The sequence below is a fragment of the Varroa destructor genome, unplaced genomic scaffold, assembly GCF_002443255.2.
Source record: "Varroa destructor unplaced genomic scaffold, Vdes_3.0 BEIS01000005.1, whole genome shotgun sequence".
In the NCBI taxonomy this organism is placed as follows: domain Eukaryota; kingdom Metazoa; phylum Arthropoda; class Arachnida; order Mesostigmata; family Varroidae; genus Varroa; species Varroa destructor.
This window is the reverse complement of record NW_019211458.1, coordinates 29,596,848-29,621,496: the sequence shown is the minus strand read 5'-3', so window position 1 is coordinate 29,621,496 and position 24,649 is coordinate 29,596,848. Positions and strand designations below refer to the sequence as shown.

General features: G+C 43.3%; 1 protein-coding gene across 1 annotated transcript in view; it reads left to right on the top strand.

Annotated features, from left to right (window-relative positions):
* Mef2 (myocyte enhancer factor 2) overlaps window positions 1–24,649 on the top strand; it is a 111,091-nt gene that overhangs the window by 1,439 nt on the left and 85,003 nt on the right. The gene's annotated exons all lie outside the window — the stretch shown is intronic.

Below are 24,649 nucleotides of genomic sequence, written 5' to 3'. Positions count from 1 at the left end.
CTGTTGATATTGTTATTGACGATGGTGGCGTCGATGTATAGGATGATACTGCCTATTGTGCGGCCGGAACAATGGGGCTGCATCAATACATTCTATGGACTGATTCGGTGTTCTGACTTGGTTTAAGAGAAGTACAACTGCTTGGTTCCGTTGCGGTTCTGTACCACAGATCGATACAGGAAACACGAAGGTTCCGTGAAAGAGACTGTGGCGAAGATAAGAAGATTATTAAATCTCAATACGAAAACTGTGATCTAGTGATGTATTGGTTCAATCTGGTAGCAGTATGCATAAAGACCTGCAGCGAACAGGAGAAACAAATATAATTCACACGCTCACAGACAATTAAAATCATATAGGTGGCATTCGGCTATGTAAACGATAATGTCAACAGCTTTCAAAGGATGTGAACGTGATTTGCAGTGAAGAGCATGCTCCCATGCAGCCTTGATTTTCGTTTTATTACAAAGATGCCTGATGTTCTACGTAAACACTATTCCTATAATAGTATTGCTAGTTAGACGTCGCAAGCGCGTAATGCTCACCAAGCGAACGAGCAAAAGAACATCTATCAGTTAATCAACAACAATTGATAATATCTACTTGCGCCAAAGGGGGACAAGATTCAATATTGTCCTATGAAATTACCTGGCTGAACGCTCGGGAGTTTGTTATGTTCGAATTGTTCCACATCAGAGGTTAAAACTCTGTTGATTGGAGTGACAGTTAAATAAGAATTGTCCTATGAGAATGATAGGGGTAAACTATAGTTGTCCGAGGATCCGTACAAAACGACGCGAGTGTGACCGTCTTCGTTGTGGACACTGAACATCTAAAGGAAACCGCCCCTACTCCGAGCTCGAGGCGTCGTCAAATACATTATAACAGGAAAACAAATATGGACGTTAATTGTTGTTGCCGTTAGCATAATGCACTGTGTTTCTTATCACTCTTTTGGTCGCGCTTCAAGTGGCTAGAACCATCAATGGTTTCTCGGTTAGGCCTGCTGGCAGCCGTTGATGGCAGGCGACGGCAAGCGTTGCAGCATCGTTTTTATTTTTTTGTTTATTTATTTTAGATATTACTACTGTGTGGACAGATTCTTAGAACCATCTCGTCAGCATAACATGAGGGATCTGCTTTTACTAGGTTGGATAACCATGAATTATCTGGAGTTCCTTCAACAGACCTATGAAGCGACAAAGGAACTATGTGCCACAATCAATAGGGTAAAGTTTTAAACCATCGATGGCCACATTCTGATGGTCACCACAACAACGCACTCAACGCAGCCACCCAGACTATCCGTCGCATTCTACATATATTTACCGTATCCAAAATGGCATAAACCGATACAATCTGTACGTTTGTCCTCGATCGTTTTCATCAGTTTTTTCCTTAACAGAAGTTCCCTTTCGAGCCGAACAAAGAAACTTCACTCTACATTGTCTACATACACCCCGACAAACTGAGTAGCTTCACCTGACATTTTTATCATTCATTAGCATACTTATATAATAATAATTATTCCATTGCCTACCTGTAACCCGATAGCTGCCTATACTTTACTCCACGAGGTCGAACGGGCTACCGACATTGTTTTCGCCAACCATTGCTAAGCAGTCTCAACGGCAACGACTTATCTTGATCGCGTATCGTAGATGGAGAGTTGGTTCTACTTGCTCGTCAGCTTAGAGGTCAGCCAAAAGATGGACGACGTCGCCAGTAACCGTAATACAAACCGATGAAAAAGCAAACGGGCAGAGTCGAGCAAACACCAACGTTATTCATCCAACGCAAGAGCCGCTTCGTGCAGTCCGCAACATGCAGACTCGCCATTGACGGCTCTGCGCTCTCACACTTCTACGGAGCTCTATGCCACCCAACGCGCTGGCTCCGTCCGCGTCACAGCTAACAAAAACCAATCAGTCGCCTGATAACAGGCCACCGATACCAACAAAATGGAAACATGCCTTGTTTTTAATTCATCTCCTTTGTGCGATGTTGTCTTTACACGTTGGCAATCGTTGCGTGATTTTGCAGCGGCCCACCAGAGCGAGCGGCTCGGTAATGGCTGGTTACAATGTCAGCGTGCAGTGAAGCAATGGGAGGTAGGTAGGTAGGGATCGAGTCATGTCGCTGGTGCCACTAGTAAATAGCTAATGCTATCAGCCGACTGCTGTTATAACTGCCCCGTTCGTTATGTCGCTACTGCTGCTGCTGCTGCTTCTTCTATTGTTGGTTAGGCAGAGAGAGGCTTTCGACAAGCCAGCTCATTGAAGCAAAGCTGATTTGACGTCTTCCTTTCAAATTAGGCCACTCGTATCAGACTTATTCGGTATCAGTTGACAGCTCGTCAGTCGCCCTTCCGAGATCGTCATATTGTTACCACTAGGCATCTACGGGTAGGTATATAATGGCAAAGAAACAGTATATGATACTGTGTTTCTGCCAGACGAAAACGGCGTTACTTTACCGCTTTCTGCTGCCGAATGGACTGTTCAGCACGCAGCCGTACGATTTGCGCAATCGAAAAGTTAAAAAACGTCACTGTCTCTTAATTTGAAAAGATGATTTTGAGAAAAATATGATCATGGCTTATTAGTGATCTATTTTAGCCAAAGTAAGTTTACATTCTGTTAATAATCATCCCGTACATAGGAAGCGTTTGGCGAAGTGTGTCACGCTATTACCGCGACGGATAAACTTGCTTCGTCATCATTCACTGTACTAGAACGCGGGTTTGTTGGGCTCTAACAGCCTCCTGGGCATGTACACAACCTTTTTATGGCTTTCTGACGCTTGTGGAGGTATCTTGGCTCAGCGAATGATACGCGGAACAGAATTTTGTTTCGATAATCGGCGGAAGTGAAATGACATAACTTAGCCGCGTAGTACCAACCATGTTTGAACGATTTTTGTTGATCGCTTGGATCAGTGCTGCGTAAGTGCTAGAATGTACACTTCCACGGTGTAATTTTAGTGGTTTTAGCCCAAAAAAGAGATCTTCCTACCAAAAATGTATAAACTCTATTGCTATTAAGAAATGCGTTGCTGATTCTTCGAAACGTCGCAGCCAGCCTGGACGGACGCACATAGAATGCAGAAAATCATCCCTGCCTTGTTTGGGGCTATAATTATCAAATTTGAAGAATAACTGTAATATCGTGCAGCTTATAGAATCGGCTTCGAACGTCATGATTTGTATTGTACTGTTACACAATAGTTTACTCCGTAGGCCACAAGCTGGGATCGGAGACCCATATGGTCTGCTCTTTTAGATAATAATGATATTGTCAAAGGGTAATCGGCAACAAAGCGAAGTATTCAAAAGATACTCGAGCTTTCGACAATCCTTAGTGTTAATAAAAAAGTAAAACAAATTCAATAAATTACAGTATTTGTCAAGGTTTAATAAATATTCCATGTAGGTATTGCTACATTTCATGTATGCCGACATAACATTATAGACAGACAAAAGAAGCCTAAAGAAGAGTTTTGAAAAACTACGTCCATATATGTTTTCCACCGTTTGTACTCAATGTGTCCAGCGGCGTTCGCGAATGAAACCCATTAAGTTTGCATGTAAAGGGCAGGTTAAGAATGCCTTCTGGAACTATGCCGTCCTTGAGCATTTCACAGTGAGTAAACACAATGTGGAAACTTTTTTTTAATAAAGTTGAACGAATGCCAAATGATAATTATCTAATTTTGTTTGAGACGAACACGTTCCCAGTGATCCCCTAATCGCTATTACGTTCCTGTCTGCTGCGTAAGTTGATTTAAGGTAATAGAAGTATCACTTTCCTAATATGTAAAATAACCTTCCCTGGCGATGTAGAATACGCATACTCCTTTCAAGCATGGCCACGTAGACGTTCGTATCTTTCGAAGCCACAGACGAGATTTTTAAGCTTGTTTTTTTCTTTCCTAAAATGCCTTTTTCTGCGTGTGTGAAACAACAATTCGATTGTGCGATTGCCCGCGTTGGGCAAAAAGTTGTCCACATTATTAGGTTACTGCTGGTAATGACAGATGCGGACATATATATATATATATGACACATTTGAATCAGGTTAGCCTAAACTGACATTAGCCCGAACTACTGTGTCGTCGCAGTTTACGATTATAATCCAATCAGGGCACAATAATATAAATGAAGCAAGAGAGGTTTAAACTTCTTTACTTTTAATAGCTACCTGTTTGTCCTTTTAAGTTTTCCCTGTGATTACGCTGTCGGCATTCCGCTACAATTTACATGAACACTTATTTATTTATATTTGTTACTATGTGCCAAATATGTTGGGCTCGACCTTTGACAAGCCAACCCGGAACACGACCCCTCACATTATTCGTTTGTTATCGTTCACCGTATCTCCCCTACGTTACGCGATAAAGCGATAAACAGCCAGTTATACTGCAAACGTCGGCAGAGCGGAAGATTCGTCGCAAGGCAGTACGAAATAATGGGAGACTGGTTCGAAGGGGTCTGAAGCCGATTCGAAGGAATCACCTCACCATCGCTGTCATTGTGTGCGCAATGCCAGAATTCTCCAACCTTTTAGGTGTGATCACAGCCGCTGTTCCTGCTATTCCTGTTGTCGTCAGCGATCGCCAAAATGACACTTGACTACAAATTTGTCCAGTGTTAAGAAACTGTATCAACGACTGATAAAATGGCCAAGACATCGTGCAACACGTCAAGACAGGGACGATACTGGCAGTGATATGGCGTGACGTTGCTGGTTGGTCAGCAGCATCTGTTCGGATAGTAGATGACCGCCGGTAAAAAAGGATTAACTGGCCTCGAGGAAAGAGGCAAGAACCCTGGCTGATATTCAGCTATTCACATAAACGCACGGACGCCATGCACATGAAGATAAACAATATGTACATACAGTGCATCCGTTGAAGGTAGCGGCCGTAATGTTATAATGCGCATAGCGTAAACTATGATTGAGAAATGAACGAGCGGAGGAGCGGTTGCGCGAGAAATCTTCGGCGATGCTCACGAGACTGCTGACGAGTATCGTTTGCTAGTACACTAAGCGGGACCAAAATAGCGCAGAAAGCTGTGATGTGGCACATTATAGTAAATATATATATATATATTTATATATATATATGCGCATGCGTAGTGCGTTCAAATTAGACGAAATGTTGTTTGTCGTAGTAGATGACACACGTTTAGCCGCTACTCCTGGTCTCGAGTTTTACGTTTGGTACCTCCGTTACGTACGTCATCAGATGGCTGGTTCACGACACGACACGAAAAGTGTCTATGCCCAGGTTGGAACCTAGATTACAGCGAGCCCGCAAGCTTATACGTCGCTCACTAAGCTTTCACAGAGACAGCCCATGTCTATCTAGAACAACACTACAAACTCGTCATGGCAAATTTGGGCGAAAAACAGCCCATATAGAATCTTTCCACGCTGAAGAAACATCACCGTCAGTTTTTATCCGGCCCCTAAAAAAACTGAAGAAGGCCTTCATAAGAGAACCGGCAAATCCTCAATAAGGTTTAAGTTTAAAAGGCTCGAAAATTTATCGAGAAAAAAATATTTTTGATATAGTACTTGGATTTTGGTACGAAAATTAACAACTGTTTTGTAGAGCAGAATATCAATTGTCAATTGGTTCCTTTAAGTAAGTTCAACAGTTAATATTTTTGAGACCTTTTGCGCCCTTTTTCAGCCGTTTAAAATAGGAACAGTTCAAAATGCCCAGTTCGTAGCCTGGTAACAAACATGACTGTTCGGGAGGACACTTCTGTTATTTACATATAGCCTTAGATACGCTAAGGAAAAACACAAACCAAAAATAAATAAGAATGCTGGTGCACAAGAAGTTCAGGGAAACGTTTATGATCGAAAGCTGAAATATGTCAATATTTTATAATATAATTAGTACGAAAAGCTTTAATAGAGACTAGGTGTGCAAGTTACAATGGGTTCGAGTTGAGTTAATTCATCTACAGATAAGTTAAGCGGTGTTATGAATTGTTGGGCCTTCTGATTATTGTTAATATATAGAGAGATATTGTAGATAACATATATCAAAAAGGGGGCATTCTAGTTAAAGGTAGAACTGCGCTAGTAAATATACTATTGAAGAAATTATTCGTACCATAGAAATACATCAAACGTTTCTCGAACGGTATATCGTAATCACCTTTTAATATTATTAAGTTGAGGAATGATATGCTATAAAGCCCATTGAAAGGCGACCTTAATTGACTTTTATCCATTTCACGCCCTTCCATCAAAGGTTAATTGTACTAATAAAATAATTAATTCCTTAACTACGACACTCAGGTACGTGACGCCTGTAGATGTTTAAACAGGTTATTGTTCTTATGTTGGGAACGTCCTCTTATTAAGTTTATAGCCTGTCAGGCTAGGTTCAGGCCAACTATCACAACAAGCTGTAATGATATGTATAAGAAGAATACGTTAGGAATAGGATTTTTTGCTGAGTGAATGGGGCAGGATCCAGCATTCTCTTGGCGAACAAATTAAACAATGATGTAAGATAAAAATGACAAATGCAATACCAAAAGCACTAATGGAACAGATCACGAGAACTGGTCCTTTATGCGTATAGTTCAGGATAGGACGACCATTGTTATTGAAACTAACTTAATTGAGAGATTAGATTGAATAAGTGTCTCACTTCTAATAAAACATCAAGTTTGTATACCGAGTTTTTGAAATAGTTTCAAGTATAATTATTGAGGACCTTTTAGTGGATTTTGTACAGTCTCCGTCCGTTTTGCCGTTTAACGACCACGATAATCCAATAGGCACCGATGCGGGCGCTCCAACGACGCCCATAACCACGAACCACTTAAAAAGATTTAGCTTCGTTCTGGTATACATCTATCGCCAACTGAATGTCAAAATTATCTTATCTACACAAATCTCGTGCCGATATTTGAAGCGGTCTACATTCAAGCAGCGCACGATATTATCAGCTATGGTAGCAGATAGACCTTTGGAAGGCAGTTATTTTAATAACTAAATCCATTCAATCGGTATTTATTTCATCGGTCTTTGGTCCACGCACGTCGCTAGTGTTCCAGCCAAGGGCCGACTTGAACCCACACGCTACAGCTTAAGCTATGTCGAGTATATGTCTGCGTGTGAGAACGATGATTTCATAGGTTGTGTCAGCTCAGAGTTCGGAGCTCAGAGGATTCGTCTGAGAACGAAGTATTCTAAAACACGTTTTTGTTCCCTGAATTTGCCAAGATCAGCGGTTTTACATGACAAGCAAAAGAGACTAACCAATTACTCAGCCAATTTGCTAGAACGTGAGTGTGCCTAGAGTGCCACAAGCGCCTACGAGCGCCAATAAGAAATGCCGACAGCATTTTCTGTTTATGCCGATTTCTGAAACTAGAAATATCCAGGACACTTTCAGTTAGGTAAACAGAAGTAAAGCGTTTGCCCGGAGCAGAAAATTCTCTTCACAAACGTTCATTAATAGTAAAGCGGTTGCTTGACTTTGTACAATGATTCGTGTTGTGCTGCTCGCATGGTATTTTCGTCAATGTGCGAGCTCAAAGCGCAAGCCAGTCACCGAACCCCACACATTTCCGTTCTGAGTAACATGGACGCCGGCGGCGAGCCAGTATCATCGATAGCATGTACCCCGGGTATAAATACAGCTCTGCATACAAATCGATAAGTTAATCAAATAACTTGCTCCCCAATCGCGTTATGCGTCGTCAAGGATAACTTCTCTCGATAATGTCAAAGCACTCATTAATGAATTACAATATTAAGTTTAATGACTAAAGAGAGCCTCTTGGTCTGGACTCGACCAACTCTACCTGCCTGATATATTTTATCTAGGTATTCTTTCAAATTATATATATATATATATATATATATATATATATATATACATATACATATAACCCAGAATAAATCTTCAAACTCTAGTGCAGTTCGACGTTTGTGGAACATCTAAGCGTAAGCGTTGCTTTAACTTATTTTTCACGATGGACTGTATTTTCTATAAGGTCAAAAATTTTCATTCTCCAACCCTTCGCCATGAGCTCGAACAGGGCCGACTGCACGCGGCCGATTTCAGGTAAGGGCTGAGAATTTCCGAAAAATATTGGTGTTTTCATAGATTACATACTTAATTAATTGACTTGCTGGTTGGTCAAATATATCGCTCGTATGGTAAAATCATCTCGAGGAGAGAATGAGTAATTGTCACAGTGACAATCCAATTATAATATTTGAAAACAAAAGAGACATTGACACGAGGGTGTCTGCAAAGCTGGATATATTACCTCGCGCGTGTCACCTCGCTTGAATCACGAGGTGTGAACTGCTGAAACGACATTATGGCGTAAGACTGTAAAGTAACGGAATGACTTGGACCATCTAGCAGAACGACTGAAGTAAGGTTCCAAGAAATCGCCAACGATAAGACTTCAACGAAAAAAAATTGCAATCAAGGAACAACAGCTATAGAGCATTGCAAAGCTTGAGATCGAGCAAGTTTGTACTTTTCTCCCCGTCAGATTATATATATATATATATATACAATAAAATAATATTGAATATTATGACATACAACGGCATTAGATACTGCAGATAAGAAAGGCAAAGTAATTGATTTATTCCGATTATAAGTATAACCAAACACCCGCACGAGCAAATGCATCTCTGCGTTAGCTAAATACTGACGTACAGCTATGCTACTGAAGTATCTCGAGTTTACCATTACTCTTACTTAAGACCCAGTAAAAAAAGTACGAATTGTCAAATTCAGCCCTGCACTCCCTGTCGTCCATCCTCCTGTCAGCTGCTTCTCGAAGAAGCGCGTGTCACAAGTTTCTATTTAGATGGTATATTGTTCTAATACATAAACATCAACAACGGCACTAGCAGCGCCACTTCGACGTATCGTACAAATCTCTTTTGCCTCTACCTCCCGATCTGACAACGCTTCATGTAGTCCGTATAATGTTATACATGTGGAGGCCAATGCAGTTCGCTGTTTGTTTGTTGCTTTTTGCACTTCTGTTTTTTATGTCTTAATCTGCCGCTTTCTAAATTTAGCTTCTAATCATCCAGCGATGCCGATTATAGCTCGACCTGTCGGCCATTCATTTGCTCTCTTTGCCTTGGCAAAGACCCCTTTATTCGCCACAGCCCCGCGCTATAGAGGGCTTGCCGAGAGGCGCGGGCGACATAGGGCAGACACCACAGACGAGTTTGCCGTCTTTTCAATTGTCTCGTTGCCTGGCAAGACCTTTTCTACGACAGCTTCAACCATCGCTGGCTACACCCGTCGCCCGCTCACGGCCAGCTCTTCCGTTTCACCTGTTTGACGACTTCTTTGACAGGCTTACTGGATCCAACCAAATAGGTGTCACTATTATGCTATCGCTTACACAGAGAGATCCACAGTCGATGCCGCTTTTTTCCGCTTTTAACGGCTTGGCTACTGCTCCCTGTTTCATTGGCTCCCTGTTATAGTCGATTGATCGACGACAGTTCATCTGTCTGTTACAGTTTTCCCTGTGGCCACTTTTGGCCGCTGAATGGCTGGCTATCCGTGTTGTATTATTTGACCTTGACTTCTATGTAGTTACTGCAACGACATTTGAACTGATAGTCTGTCGGCGGTACTCTGGTCTTCTAGAATCAAACCCACTACGGCTCTCTTATACGTATGTATATATAATCTTTAGATAAAAACACACGATGGCACCAGACACGCGAAGATTCTTATGAGAAAGTGTAGCATCTGTCACATCTAAAATAGATTGTTTGGGCACCTACCCTGGAAAAGGAAACGATATACAAACGATGATCGGTTAATGCGTATAGAAATGTAAGCTAGAAGCTCGCTATGCGACAACACTGATATATACATATATATATATATATATTGGCATTGTGTATTAGCTGCAAATGGAAAAAGATCGGATTTTGCCTTAATGCGTGAATCCGTTCGATCACTTAGCTTTACCAGAGTATTTAGTTAAAAATATGTGCTGACGAAATTGCATTGAAAAATCCGGTAATAAGCTTAACGAGATATCAGCAAACTTACCGTTAATTTGTATGAAGTACTGGGCATTTGTGGGTTACCTTTTGCAGCTAGCACGAACAAAATGGGCTTCCTTCATCGCCTAAGGACTTTTAACCAATTTCATTTTTTTACAGGAATTATTTTGTCTATTTGGATTGATAAATCATTTTTCTCTCTCTCTCCTCTTAATAAAAAAAAACTAACCATGCTATTGAACATAGCAAATACATATAATATGTATCTATAATATTACAGAAGTATCTGTTCGCTTGCATTTTCAACTGCGTCCTACGCGAACAGTCACTCGCTCCGAACATACCTTTTACTTTTTATCTTCCCTGTACAAGGCGCGACGACCTCGTTGTCGCTGACGCAAGCACCGCCATGTTTGGTACCCTAGTGATTAAGAGCGAAGCTGTTGTCTAGAATTTGCCAACGAATAGGCGGCATTACAACTATATAGATGTACCTTCAGGCTGTGCCGTCGCGCGTATATATGACTGCGGATTTGCTGGACGAATAGCGATTGGGAAAAATTCAAGAGCGAAATCGGATCGACTTTGCCGTTGAGTCTGAGCAGGGCGCGCACCGAAGCGATGTACTTGAATTGTTGCTGTGATCTCTGACGCAGGTTTGTCTTAGGGGAAGCCAAAAATCCAAATGCGCAATAGCGGTGGCAGCAGCCGCAAGATCTACGCATGTGTCCCCTGCGACTGCGCGGATTGGTCTCCAAGGTCTTCCTCATTTCGGTCAGAGATTTGGCTTTACTCCAAACTTTGAGAAACGTTGCCGTCGGCATCGGTAGCAATAACAAGAGCAACGGCGGGTATCTTCACAGAAATGTTTCGAGTGAGCCTACAGGCGACTTGGCCTATCATGCGCGCCTCTTGTCGTCCGCCTGCCACTAAACAGTTTCACCGTCGAAAATTGGTACGTGCTAACGCTGCGGCACCCCGTTTCATCCATGAATCAACCGCTCTCCATAGGTATCTGCTTATTAACAGTGAATGAATAGGAGACGAATACGTTTCCCATTGCAGTCATAGAATCGCTCTAACGTTATAGCGTTCAGCGTCATTGACAACGCTTGCTTCTCTGCGTGACTGCCTACCCATGAGTAACAAAGATCGTTTAGCTTTGTTAGGCAAGCAAGACATAGCGAGCAGGCACGTCGTGCTGATGTGCGATCGTGCGATTCGCGATCAGATCTCTTCTCTCGATACGATGGACGCTACGCTATTCCAGTTCTTTAGTGGTCATCGTACAACCATACGACTAGTGGCGGTATTAGGTGGAAAAACTTCCGTTCAACGCCATAGGTATCATGCCATGAGAAGCAAGACCAGAGATTTCACGGTTGCCAGTTTCATATCTCGCATCGATGGCGGCAGCAGCTCAACGCTCGACGCGACTCTAGGCTTACATGACGAAATCGTCTCGGACACGACAATTATTTGCTATGATGTTTTCTACTATTTAGTTAGTTACAACAGTTATTGGTAACAATAATACATGGTAAAATAATGATAGCTACCGTACTGTTCCGCATGAGACATTCTCTAGATATTGTAATCGACATTTGTACATGACTCACCTGGAGGACGAACCAGATGAACGATAGTCAAACCAAAGATGCATAGATCTTTTCGAATTTTCAAAAGCCGCATGTATTACTCAAGCCGTGACCCTTTGTTACGTGTCACGCATCGGTGTACTTTCGACTTGATTCTGAACACTCTCTGTTGAGTTATACGATCAGAGACTAGGTTAAAGGGGGTCGGAAAAATCACGTCGTTAGTACGATTGCCTGTTGCAGCGATTGTTGTTGTAGTAGTAGTAGTAGTACCAGTATTAGTAGTAGTAGTAGTAGTAGTAGTAGTAGTAGTAGTATAGTAGTAGTAGTAGTAGTAGTAGTAGTAGTAGTAGTAGTAGTAGTAGTAGTAGTAGTAGTAGTAGTAGTAGTAGTAGTAGTAGTAGTAGTAGTAGTAGTAGTAGTAGTAGTAGTAGTAGTAGTAGTAGTAGTAGTAGTAGTAGTAGTAGTAGTAGTAGTAGTAGTAGTAGTAGTAGTAGTAGTAGTAGTAGTAGTAGTAGTAGTAGTAGTAGTAGTAGTAGTAGTAGTAGTAGTAGTAGTAGTAGTAGTAGTAGTAGTAGTAGTAGTAGTAGTAGTAGTAGTAGTAGTAGTAGTAGTAGTAGTAGTAGTAGTAGTAGTAGTAGTAGTAGTAGTAGTAGTAGTAGTAGTAGTAGTAGTAGTAGTAGTAGTAGTAGTAGTAGTAGTAGTAGTAGTAGTAGTAGTAGTAGTAGTAGTAGTAGTAGTAGTAGTAGTAGTATAGTAGTAGTAGTAGTATAGTAGTAGTAGTAGTAGTATAGTAGTAGTAGTATAGTAGTAGTAGTAGTAGTAGTAGTAGTAGTAGTAGTATAGTAGTAGTAGTAGTACTAGTAGTAGTATAGTAGTAGTAGTAGTAGTAGTAGTAGTAGTAGTAGTAGTAGTAGTAGTAGTAGTAGTAGTAGTAGTAGTAGTAGTAGTAGTAGTAGTAGTAGTAGTAGTAGTAGTAGTAGTAGTAGTAGTAGTAGTAGTAGTAGTAGTAGTAGTAGTAGTAGTAGTAGTAGTAGTAGTAGTAGTAGTAGTAGTAGTAGTAGTAGTAGTAGTAGTAGTAGTAGTAGTAGTAGTAGTAGTAGTAGTAGTAGTAGTAGTAGTAGTAGTAGTAGTAGTAGTAGTAGTAGTAGTAGTAGTAGTAGTAGTAGTAGTAGTAGTAGTAGTAGTAGTAGTAGTAGTATTAGTACTAGTAGTAGTAGTAGTAGTAGTACTAGTAGTAGTAGTAGTAGTAGTAGTAGTAGTAGTAGTAGTAGTAGTAGTAGTAGTAGTAGTATAGTAGTAGTAGTAGTAGTAGTAGTAGTAGTAGTAGTAGTAGTAGTAGTAGTAGTAGTAGTAGTAGTAGTAGTAGTACTAGTATAGTAGTAGTAGTACTAGTAGTAGTAGTAGTAGTAGTACTAGTAGTACTAGTAGTAGTACTACTAGTAGTACTAGTAGTAGTAGTACTACTAGTAGTACTAGTAGTAATCTCAGTAGACAATGCCCGCCATACTATAATTTCGCTATAAAACGTACATTTTTATTAACAAAAAAAAAAAGAGAAAAAAAAGAGAATTTCTTAAAACATTTCCTGCAGCACATTGATGTTGGCGGCGACCTTTGAGACTCTCATTCATGTTTCTGTCAAATTAAATAATTTGCTTCAAAACATGTCATTTGGATCGGTGTTACGATAATTATGTGTGTTTTTCACTATTTGTTCCGTATTATCATCTTAGGAGCCATCTAAAGGTAAGATATAGTTAATGTTGGCTACATAAATTGCGGCCATAGAATTAAACGGAATTAATACCCGTATACGCAGCTGTTAGCCAGCATCACGCAATCTACATACTATACCCTAGAAAATCAATGCCTCTCATACATTTACTATAGCGCAGGTGCCGCTTCAGAAAATCGAACCCGATATCAAATTCAAAAAGATCACGAATTACATTGTGGCTATTATCACCTACATAGTTGAAATGATATCGAATAGACTTCATAATTTTCCTGTCGCCGTGCCCACTCTAATTTTACCGCGTCGTTCACCAAGCAACTGCCTATTCTATCACAGCCCAAAATCTCGTCTCTTCACAGGAAGGACAGAGCATCGAGTCATCGACACCACAGTCAATGCTGACGCTATCTGTGTGTCGTCCTAGCCACTGTTGTTGCCACCACTGCCGCCGTGAAAATTGCGCGTTTGTTTGCCGGCGATCTCGTTTATCAGCGCCGTTGTCGGGACATGGAACGACGACAGTTCAGCGAAGCAGCGATATGATACCTTTATATGTTTCTCCTGCGTTCTGTTGACGACTCCATCGGCGAACTCGCAATGCCGTCGCTGGCACCACAGCGCTGAGAGCAGCAACCATTGTGGATTGCTCCAGACGATCTCGGTTGTAAAAGAGTCTGCTCCTGGAGGCTGGAGAGGCATTGTATTGTGCGATGGTTTCTCTAGCCGTCAAACAACAGATAGAACCTCGTTGCGTTTAATCGACTGGGTTCCGTTAACGGTGGATGTCACCAATGACACCTTGACTAGCAATGTGGCCGTCTAATATAAATTAAAATTATATGGTTTTCTATATATTTATTTGATAAAGAAAAAAAAAGTACATTTAGAGTATGGAAGAGCGTCTCGAACTTATATGCCTAATAATGGTAGTAATTGATGCCGTGCTTGAATCGAACAAAGCTTTTAGAAGAATGGGCTTCACAACTTTTGACATGTGTTGTCTGGGTTCATGTACTTAATCTTCTTAAACTTGCAAACTAGAATCTTGAGAACTTGAGGAAAACAACCGCAGTTTTAGGAAGTCGCGACATGACCAGTGGACTAGCTTGATCATTGGACCAGAGATCTTCATCACTGTGTGATCAAAAAAGGGGACAATGGATTATAGAGATCATTAAGTTAGATTACAATATGGGCCATCGCTGTCTCTGATAGACGCGTTCCCGGAGTGTAACATCAGAGAAACATTTAGCAAATGTATCTTGACGCTGTGATGGTTATCTCTGTGACGACGTATCTGCCGTCTTCTCAAGACACTCACTTTCTACGAGCTGGTACGACAATGAATGACCTGTGTACGATAAGTTTTGTCTTTTGCAAAATTAATTAAATTAACAAAGAGATCAATTATGTGGTCATAATAACAATGCTCAAGTAAATAGAAGAAGGGACAGATCTGTTCACTTGCGTTTACTATAAGTGCGTACTTATAGGCACGCAAAGGTCACTGTAAAAATCAATCGTGCTTTTTTCATCAGCAGCTGCATGTTATATTTCTTATTTACCTATTTCTAACACTGTCAGGATAATAGGCCCAAATGAGCTAGCAATTTTAGTTTATAGACATTTTGATCACTACTTACCATTCTCTTAGATACCTCATAACTTTTTCCATAACGGCCTGATAGCCTCATAACGGCACAAACATTTGCGAGTATAAGACCGCATCAATTCTCATGCGGCGAATCGAGTTAAAACCTGGGTCTGGTTGCAGACGCTACCGCCGATTCCGCCCATTAGATAAGATGGATTTTCACTCAGGTTCACTCAAATCAGCATTAACCGCTGCAGCTCGTCGATGCGATGCTTCTCCTAGACCGTCGCATATATTTGTTACCATTCCTACGATTTGAATTCTGTCCATGGCCTGTATCTGGCACATGATTCCATTGGAAGTACTCCGATTACAATGGCCTTTGGCGCTATTGTCGCATCGTTCGTTTACGGCTACAGCCAACTTCTTTCAGACCCGGTTACTATCAGCGTTCGTCGATGCAGTGGCACGTTTTTACGCATCGTCCGTGTCAACGCTTTAGCTGGTATGGCAGAGCTACTGCTGGTTCCGGAGCCATGGTAAATTCAGCTTAAATCGTAACGTCATTATCGCTCTCTCGCATTGTCTTAAACGAATCTCGATTTGTCTGGCTGACAAGCTAGATCTTTATGCGAGCATAGAGTGACGGCAAACACACGCTAGCAAGCTGCTCGTGCGTTGCCGTATAACATAATTTTTGTTCTTTGTCACAACCTTCTGATGATGATGTCAATTTAATTGACCGGCGTAAGGGGGTTTAGGATGAATTTCCTCGATTCCACGTGCACCTCACCCGTCATCTATACTCAGAAGCTGGACCCGGTGTTCGGTGAGGTTCGACGTTAAAAAGGTCGTTACTCTGACAAAGGATATGATACAAAAATATCTGAAATACGCGTACGCAGACGCAATAAATGCCTCTAGTAATAAACGACTATAAGGAAAGTCGCGTCGGATTTAAAAAGTGCATGGGACCAGTCGGGATTAGATCTATCGCAATTTCTTTTTACGGACCTGGGCTATCGGTAAAAGTTTGCGAGAATTTTTCTAGCAGTAGCAATTCTCGGAAGGTCCACTGAACGCTGCAAATGACTGAAGTTGATGTAAGCATTTCGAGCTAACTTCGTCAAGAAGCTTATCCATTTCAAAAATTATAGAACTAGGTTTACAATTTGTTAACGTATTGTTGTTTGATGCAGCTGTGCTAGATAAGTCAAATTAAAGATCATTCTAATTCTCCGACTGCGCGTAGGCATGTATAGGTATTGTGAACAACGTTGAGAGACCTGTGGACGGATATTATTGAAAGAGCTCTACTGGAATGTATGGCGGTTTTAGACGATATAGTCGGTATGAGCGACGCCGACATTGTGTTCTTCAATTTGATGTACGACATAAATCGTGCATACCTGTATGTGTAAGGATACAGCCCGAATTTATATCAGGTTATTCTACTGGTATCGTGTCGTAAACTTGCCCCTATTATAAGCACCTGAATTGTGCGTTAGGCCTATCCTTCCATTTCGGTTGTAACAACGGAGACTGTGACCGATCTGATGAGTTACCTTCCTACTGCAAAGGTTGTTGGCCAAAGCCGTATCAGGCATGTAGTTGTCGTAACATCCATTATTCTTGTTATTTAGAAGAATGAAATGAAGATCCCGAATCGTAAATAGAAGAAAATGGCTTACATTTAGATATGCCCTTATTTAATCTACAGTGGAAGTGAGTCGTAGATATATTACATACGGTTGATTGAATGACTGTTACATTATGTCACATAGATTTTACCAGCGAGTGCCGAAAATATTTCACCTCTCTCCAAATATTTTGTGAATATTTTGTGTAACCACTTCAAGAATATTATCGCTAAACAAGCTCTAACAGTTTTACATCGAGACTATGTATTTCGTAGTCCTAGCAAGTACAAGAAGAATTAATTTCGAGGATCAATCTTCTGCATCCTCGTAACACTAAATAAATCAGCATCAGTTGCTTTTCGAGCTGTGTGACGTCGTGTGATCTAGTTATGCTGATCAGGACTGGTAACTAGCACTTAGCCGCGTCAGAGATCGTTGGAGCGGGTCCTACGCATCCGAGGTTGTGCGGTTGACCACACTGGACTAGTTAACTCGATACAGACACCGGATCCGCCGGAGAGACTTGGGAAAAGGGGGAAAAAACAGTTTGCTTATGTATAACTGCTGTTTCGCCCAAAATCAGATGTCACTGCCCCCAGATCTGTTCAAAATGGTTTTTATAGAGGTTTAATATGAGTGGCCCACTTCATTCGAATAGTAGTTGATCGATGCAGGCAAGCGGTCGAAAGAAGGTGGTAGCTTGGCATGGAAGTATTGTGTTGTTCAGCTATTCTGCGGGAGTTTTAACTGATCTCGCAGTGATTGATCGGGTGGGCACTAGTAGATGGCTCGTTGACCAGTGCACCAATGGCTGGTAGGTTGACGATTTCCATGTGCTCCGTCTGTCCCAGAACAAGTATTAACTTTTGAATGCGGTCACGCTCCCTCAGAGAGCTCTCAGTCGCTTGCTGTCTGTCAATTTCTTAGCCACTACACATCCAGTCGCTTTGATTTCGAATACAGCTCGAAGGATGTGCCAAGTTACCCTTTTCTATGGGACGCTAAGCCTGACTGGCTAGGGCTTTTGAGACCTGAAACAGATTTTGCCCACGGCGGCGGCAGTTACGGGTGCTCGGCATAATGCTCTCATTTGGCGCACCGCGCATGCATATAAGACAGACAGGCCAGTTGCTACTACCGTTTGCGTTAAGCACAGGTAGCGTTCCACGTCTCTTTGTCACCCTTTCACTGGTAGCCAAGCATGTAACTATTAACCACAGAAACACATACTTGCAAGCATCTATTCCCTTTTTTCTTTTACGATTAGACACAGAGTGCTAACAACGAGTTAAGATTGACTTTAATAACAGACATATACACAGGCGTGTTGTAGACAGCCTGAGAAGTACTACATTGCAATCAGAATGAACTCCCCACCGAATACCTCGTTCGAGTAACCGTCGGCATTGGCTATATCGGGTCGACCGCAGATGGAATCTTGCATATCTTGCTTACAACCTTGTTTGCATCTATACGCTTACGACTCACACACTTAGAAAAATAAAGGTAACAATAATGAATTAATCTTTATGAACGAATAACTACTTTCCAGATAATTGCAACGCAACCGGTAGACACGACTTCGTTTGCTACCATGAGCTATGAGGTTGCTAGGCAACTCTATACAATCCACTCTTCACCATCATCAATGTGGTATGGCTGTTTGAGCCGTCTGGCGCAATAGAGTTTGCTCTGGTTGACGGTGTAATTCCAAAGACGGTCCAGTGAATCCGTTATATAATGGAGCTGCTAGTGGGATGTGGGTTGCTGTACGAGCGAATGAAGTATCCAAGCCTTCTTGTTTCTGCTACGGCTATTACTAGACATGTACGGCCTGTATAGACAGTAGCAGTATCATGAAGAGGCGAAGAGCAAGATCTGCAACACCAAAGGACTTCGAAGCACAGACTCGACCGAGATCGGAATCGGAAAGCGCTGTTCAGCCCATGTTTACCTTGTTCCATGCAGGCTTGCTCCTCCCGGCTGATCAACCCCGAAAGATCATGGTAGTTCCTCGGTCTTTTCAGGTAGCTCCGCTAGCCTCTTGTGAGGAGCGTGAGCAGCTATATGATATGAGATAGGCGTCGGTAGAAAAAGGCGGGGCCGGTTCAGGGGGGTAGTTGTTGGTGTCGATGGCGGCCTGTTGCCGGCGAATCGGGGTGGATGCCCTTTCTCATTAGGTACCAGACAAAGCAGTGCACCTCACTAGAAACCAACCCACCTCAACCTAGGCGAGCTCAACGGAGCCAAACCTGGACATTTGCTCCCTTTCCACTCCCGGAGCGCCCAAGCATCGATCTAAAGCCACACCCCTTCGCAGATTAAGCCCCGCCTTTCTCAATGAGCCGGGTCTTCCGAACTGTCTTGATTGCTGAGGTTGTCGGCTCGTTGGGAAGATAGAACTGACTGAGTATCTGAGACTTCTGCTGAGAGCGCTAACACCTCGTAGTCGCCGTAGAAGCTTAGCGCTTAACCATTCTCCAAGTGACGTTGAAACGAGTTGAGGATCTGAGCTACAGAGAACAACTTCGTATGCTCCTGCTGCTGTTCACACCCATGACAGAAAATATAGCTATTGCACTCGCTACTTTAGTACAAGGGAGAAATTGCTGTTCCTGTACCTAAAAGAAACAACTGTTACAACAGAAAGGCAAACATGCTGAGGATTCAAGTTGAGCGTTACTAAGTTGAAGATAACCAAGAGGTAAAAAGAAGCACCACCTCAAAGGAACTAACAGTGCCGTTAAAAGCTAGAACTAGCGTCGTTGGACTGCGTATGCGATTCTATTGATTCACCGTAACTTCTACAGGGAGTTCATGAAAGAGTCCTTCAACTGCGGCATTCATCACGTATCATTATTTTCTTGTATTAGGTATCTTCTTCGTCATTTGTGATCTCATCTGTATTTAGGCTGCTGTGACTTCGACTTATTGGACTTCGTTGATCGTTAATACATCGTACTCCCCTTTCGTGTAGCTTCATCAATTACTATCTGGGTTGAACTTGAGCGTCCAAATTTCACGCGTCAGACGTATCTCTATTTATCGCACGCGTAAGTGAGCGAAATTTTTAGCCACGAAGGTTGGCTTTTTTGCATTCACTTCAGGTGTGGCTTTTCCCGCAACAAAAGCAATAACAATACGCGCAGCGGTCTCCACGACGTCAAGGATCACGACTCATTCTTTGGTTGGTCTCCTACCGGCATCCTTAATTCGGAAACACCCCGGGCCACCGCCCCCAACTTATTAAGCATTTGTCACTACAGATGCCCATTGCCCCCTACAATACTGAAGCGATGTTTGCGGTCGCACTGGACTCGTTGGTGGTATTACTCGACGGTTCACGTTTCGCACTGCTCGATTGTACATTTGCAACTGCCGTCACCACGTCCGACGCCGCTTGCTAGGGCTCAACGTTACTTTTGAACGACTTTTACCTGCTACTCCCGTGGCTGCTACGTTTCCGTCATCAGCGTCCGCGATCGCCGCTACCACTGACACATTGTTGTAATCAGTCCAACGGCATTGCCGCGCAGGGAAGGCATCTGGAAGCCCCTTGTCTGTACCGTGGCAGTGTCTAGCCACGACGTCGTGGGTCGCCATCCAGTTGTCAGCACCGTTTTCGCCACCACCGTTGCCTCCATCGTGATAGGGGAGACATCAGAGGCTTTGGCCCTTTCTCTTCCGACGCGAGGCGCCGGGGAACGAACGCGTGCTTGCGAACTGGTCGCTTCGCGAGCTGCTGACGCAGCTGCCACCGCAGCAACACAGCGATTCCCGATTGCACTGAAATATTGCCGGCGGTCTTAGCGACGTCAGTCTCTGTTCGCCCGTGAATGATGCTCGTGCACTGGTCGAATACTAGTTGTAGTACTAGTAGCGGTAGCATCTGTGATGTGACGCGTGCCGTGTGCAACGTGATTGTGTCAGCGTGATTTTCGACGTGGTATGAGTGGCGTCAACTTGTTCTGCGTCGATATCCAGGTCGGCGTGAGTTCATAGCGTAGTTGCGTGCAATCTTCGTCGTAACTTGTCTGTCCTCTAGTGATACTTCGTATGCGAAGTTTCGATCCAATCGTTTGATAAATCACTTATTACCGTTTTATTAGCGTTACCTTTCTGCCACACCTATCTGACTATAGTCGTGTACAAATATTTCGCCTTTCGTGCTGAAATTCACTGCTGAACTGAAGTGCTCGCCTCTTCGTTTGAAATGTGCGTCGGAAAATCAAGCCATGTTGTAAACATACCGTGTACAAAACCGCGTCTGTTACCAGAACGTCCTCTGTGTGATGCCTCTAACTCAACCTTCATAGTCGCATTATACCTTACGTGTATTCGTGTGATGGGGTGGCCTCGCAACAGCTAGAGGAGGTCCTATGAAAAAAATCGACATTTTCGTACACAACAACATACCCGTATATGCGTGACTAGGCGTGATCGGGATGCAAAACACGTGAACCGGCAAAGCTGTGTACGATCTGCGCGCTTGTTCCTTTAGTTACCGGCAGTTTTGAAATTTCCGTGCTGCTTTGCCTGGCTAATTAACCGTCTGTGAGACCTTCGTTTCAACAACAGCATTCACATACAGCGATCTAGCAGCGAAACCATTAGGAAATATAGAGGTACGGCCGCTGGGGCTAAAAAGTCCTTTAAGAACATCTGGAGGATAGGACCAAATTACAAACGTCCACAAACAGGATCTTGAAGACATCAAGACGAGATGACTTTTGGTGTTATGACGGCAGCAGCAGCAGCCTTATGAGCGCCTTGCAAGATATCCAGTCTCGCGCGTAGCCATCCCTGCCTCAGAAGCAAACCTAACTATAGTTGTGCAACGATTGCTTCGAATCCTGTGGCTTCTATCCTCATGCCTCTATGCTGACGTTGTCTGTGCTTCTGCCGAACTCAACAGAAAGACACTATTGAGAGGAGGTACACAGAACTGCAGCAGTAGCAGCCGCCACGGCCCTGTTAGGCACCGAACCGCTGCCTCCCGTATCCTTCTCGCCCATCGTCGTCTCTCAGGGCTCAAGTCGTGCGCGGACTTGACCATGCCTAAAGGCCCAGTTCTACTGTGGTACCTACTCTAAGAAAGAGAGAAAGGGGGAGACTCTAGCGAAAGCAACTCTGAGATCTGCCTATTGCCGTCAAAGCCGGGGAGTCGGAGAGTCAGACGGGTCGAAGGCAGCGGCTAAAACACTTCCCAGTCTACAAACAAACAGCGTCATCTCGATCTGTGAGTAAAGTGTTTATTGAATCATTGGTGTAATGCGTGGCCAATCTGTCTTGAAAAAGCGCAGTGCGAGATAACGGTCCAAGGTATTGACGAGTGGCGTGCGCTCGCCGTTAAGATCGCGCAGCCGTTAGACACTTGGGTCGTCAGATACCGTCAGAACGAGATAAACTGTGCCGCATACGTTGGCCAGCTTGCGCAATACAACAGCACCTTAATAGTAGCATTCTTCTGAGAGAACCGTCATCGATCGCTCATGGTACCTGTGCAGTATACGTCTTACAACAACGGTGTGAAATGAAAATAATGGTGCCGTGAAGCTGCAAGGGAAAGCTGTTGCGCGTGTTCAGAGTGTCCACAGGAGTTTGTTAGTGTGCGACAATGCTCGCTTAAAGGTCTACCTTAATTTCGTGCCTCCGTTCGCTTAGGTTTAGATCCTGCTGCTGCTGCTGCTGCTGCTGAACCTTTGGTTTGTGACGGCCTTCACCTGTTGTATCGGCTGGCTCCGGTCGCTTTTCAGTTTAGCAAAAGACTTTTACGCCGCTAACGCATCGTTGTCAATGACGGCAACAGTCACTCGCCGTGTTCGGCCGTCTATTTCCTATCGTTAATCCCGCCTCCGTCTCTATGTATTCTAGCTTCGCCGGTAACCTAACAATGTGTCCCCACCGGTCGTTTGACTTTAAAGCGTACATCATATCTGAGGATACTTTACGTCAAGTATAAGCTTGCCAGCCGCTTTCACTACTGTCGACAACTTTACAGGAACAGCAACCTGTGCGGTAGAATTGAGCTTGAATCTATCCATTCAGCAATAGCCGGGATTCAATACTACTTGCACTAGAAAGAAGGCGATCAATAATCGAGTCAATCCGGATAGATCAGAACGCTTGTGTGTGATGTTTGACGAGTGCTGGTGCATTCGTGCCTTGTCAAATCGTATCAGAAATCATGATCTGTGCTGCTGGTGTATGTTCTAGTGATCGGTTATAATTGTAGGGCTACCTAATTCACAGACGACGGCACGCAAAGCAAAGTAGAGAACCGGAACCCTTAATCAGGACAGTGCAACAACTTCGTAGTGGTGCTAACCACGGCAGGAAGTCCTGCAATAAGAAAAACGGCACCTGTTGCCAGTAACCGCTGCAAGTCATCCTGCTACGTACGGGAAAGCACCACCCTTATAGAACTCACGCAAACAACACAGTGGATTCGTCCTTATACAGCAAGCCTTTATCGTTCTGATCCTCATCACCTCCTGTAAGTTTATTTTTTTGTTATAGTTATTTTTCTTTTTTCTGTCTGCTATTGTTGGCGCCGTCCTTGCCGTTTGCCATTGCGGCTGAGGCTGTTACTGCTCTTTGTAGTTTGATGCTGTCATGGTTTTTTGGCCAGAAACGCTGTAAAATTCACCCCTATCAACACGGATCTGTATGTACGACTATCTTCACAGCAACGGCGAGCAATTCGCCCCGCACGGCCCCAGCAGCGATGTAGGTTCGCTTGTCCGTTCATTTATCGACCTGTTGACGAACGTCCTCTTCAATCTGTACGTCCTGTATCTGCGCGTCAATAGCATTTGTATGCAAAATGTGTCGGCGCCAGTCATGCTGATAAAGGCAGTGGAACTGCCGACACCAGCGCGACCCGTGTGTTATGGAAGTATCGTTAGTTCGGACCGGAGTACGAAAATACATTTTGAGAGCTTTTTATGTCAATCGTTTGGCGAACTCGTGACACGCCGTGAACCGGCCTCGGACCCGATGGTTTGCCTACCAGGACCTGCAGAGTTATGGTTCGAGGTCGTTTTTGTTTGGGTCTCTACCGTATCGAGATCATGTACACTTTTGCTGTTACTCTTGTTGTTGTTATTGACGCACCGATAATAGCAGTATTGTTATTTTTAGTTCAATTGATGGGAAGAAGGAGTGGGTTAACAGGGCGAATAATTTTATGTCACGAAAAATGACGATGCGTCTATTTTCTAGATGAAAGAGATAACTAAAGTGGGTCTCTTTGTTGTCTTAGGATCAAACCGTTTGTATTAAGGCGCTTGGTATTTTTCAATGAAAAGACTTGTACACAGATATGTACATTCATATACATATATATATATATATTGCTATGTATATACTGGTGATAGACAACTAACAGACGTCGATGTTGATACGCGTACATCCGTATCAGTGAGGAGCTCCTAATTGAGCTGCATATGAATGTGGTATTTCTGCCATGTGAACTTCTACGCGACTTGTTCAATTGCTGAAATCAGGTTAAGTTCATAAGCGGCGACTTACTGCCTGGCCTACCGATGCTTGACGTTTTACCCCCATCCCGTTGCTGGCGTGCAGCAAATACCATGGGTCCTGCATTCGTATGTATCATATAGGCTGAACGCCCGTGGATGTGCGTCAACTAGCAGAGGTTGTGCCGCTCACGGAACGGCGCCGCAGATCTTTTGTAGCTTCGCCTGCTTACATTCAACCGCCGGCAACAGGCGGTAATCGCCCGCTTCTGCAACGAAAGTAGCCCCGACCACCCATTGTATATGGGCTAAGCTACACATACTCTGTCTAGGCAGGGTGTGCCCTGGTTTGTGGAGTCTGGCTCCAGCGGCAAGTCCATCCAGGCAAGTAATAGCAGCTGTCCAGATCGTCAGCATCTCCTCTATTGAGCTGGGTGAACAGCAACTTAAAAACGGGGGCTATAGGGTACCATACGGGTTCGTGGGGCGTCGGTTAGGTGGTGGGATGAGGGCGAGATGGGACGAAGAAGCTAAATTTAGTTGAAGTGCATTCCCACCATG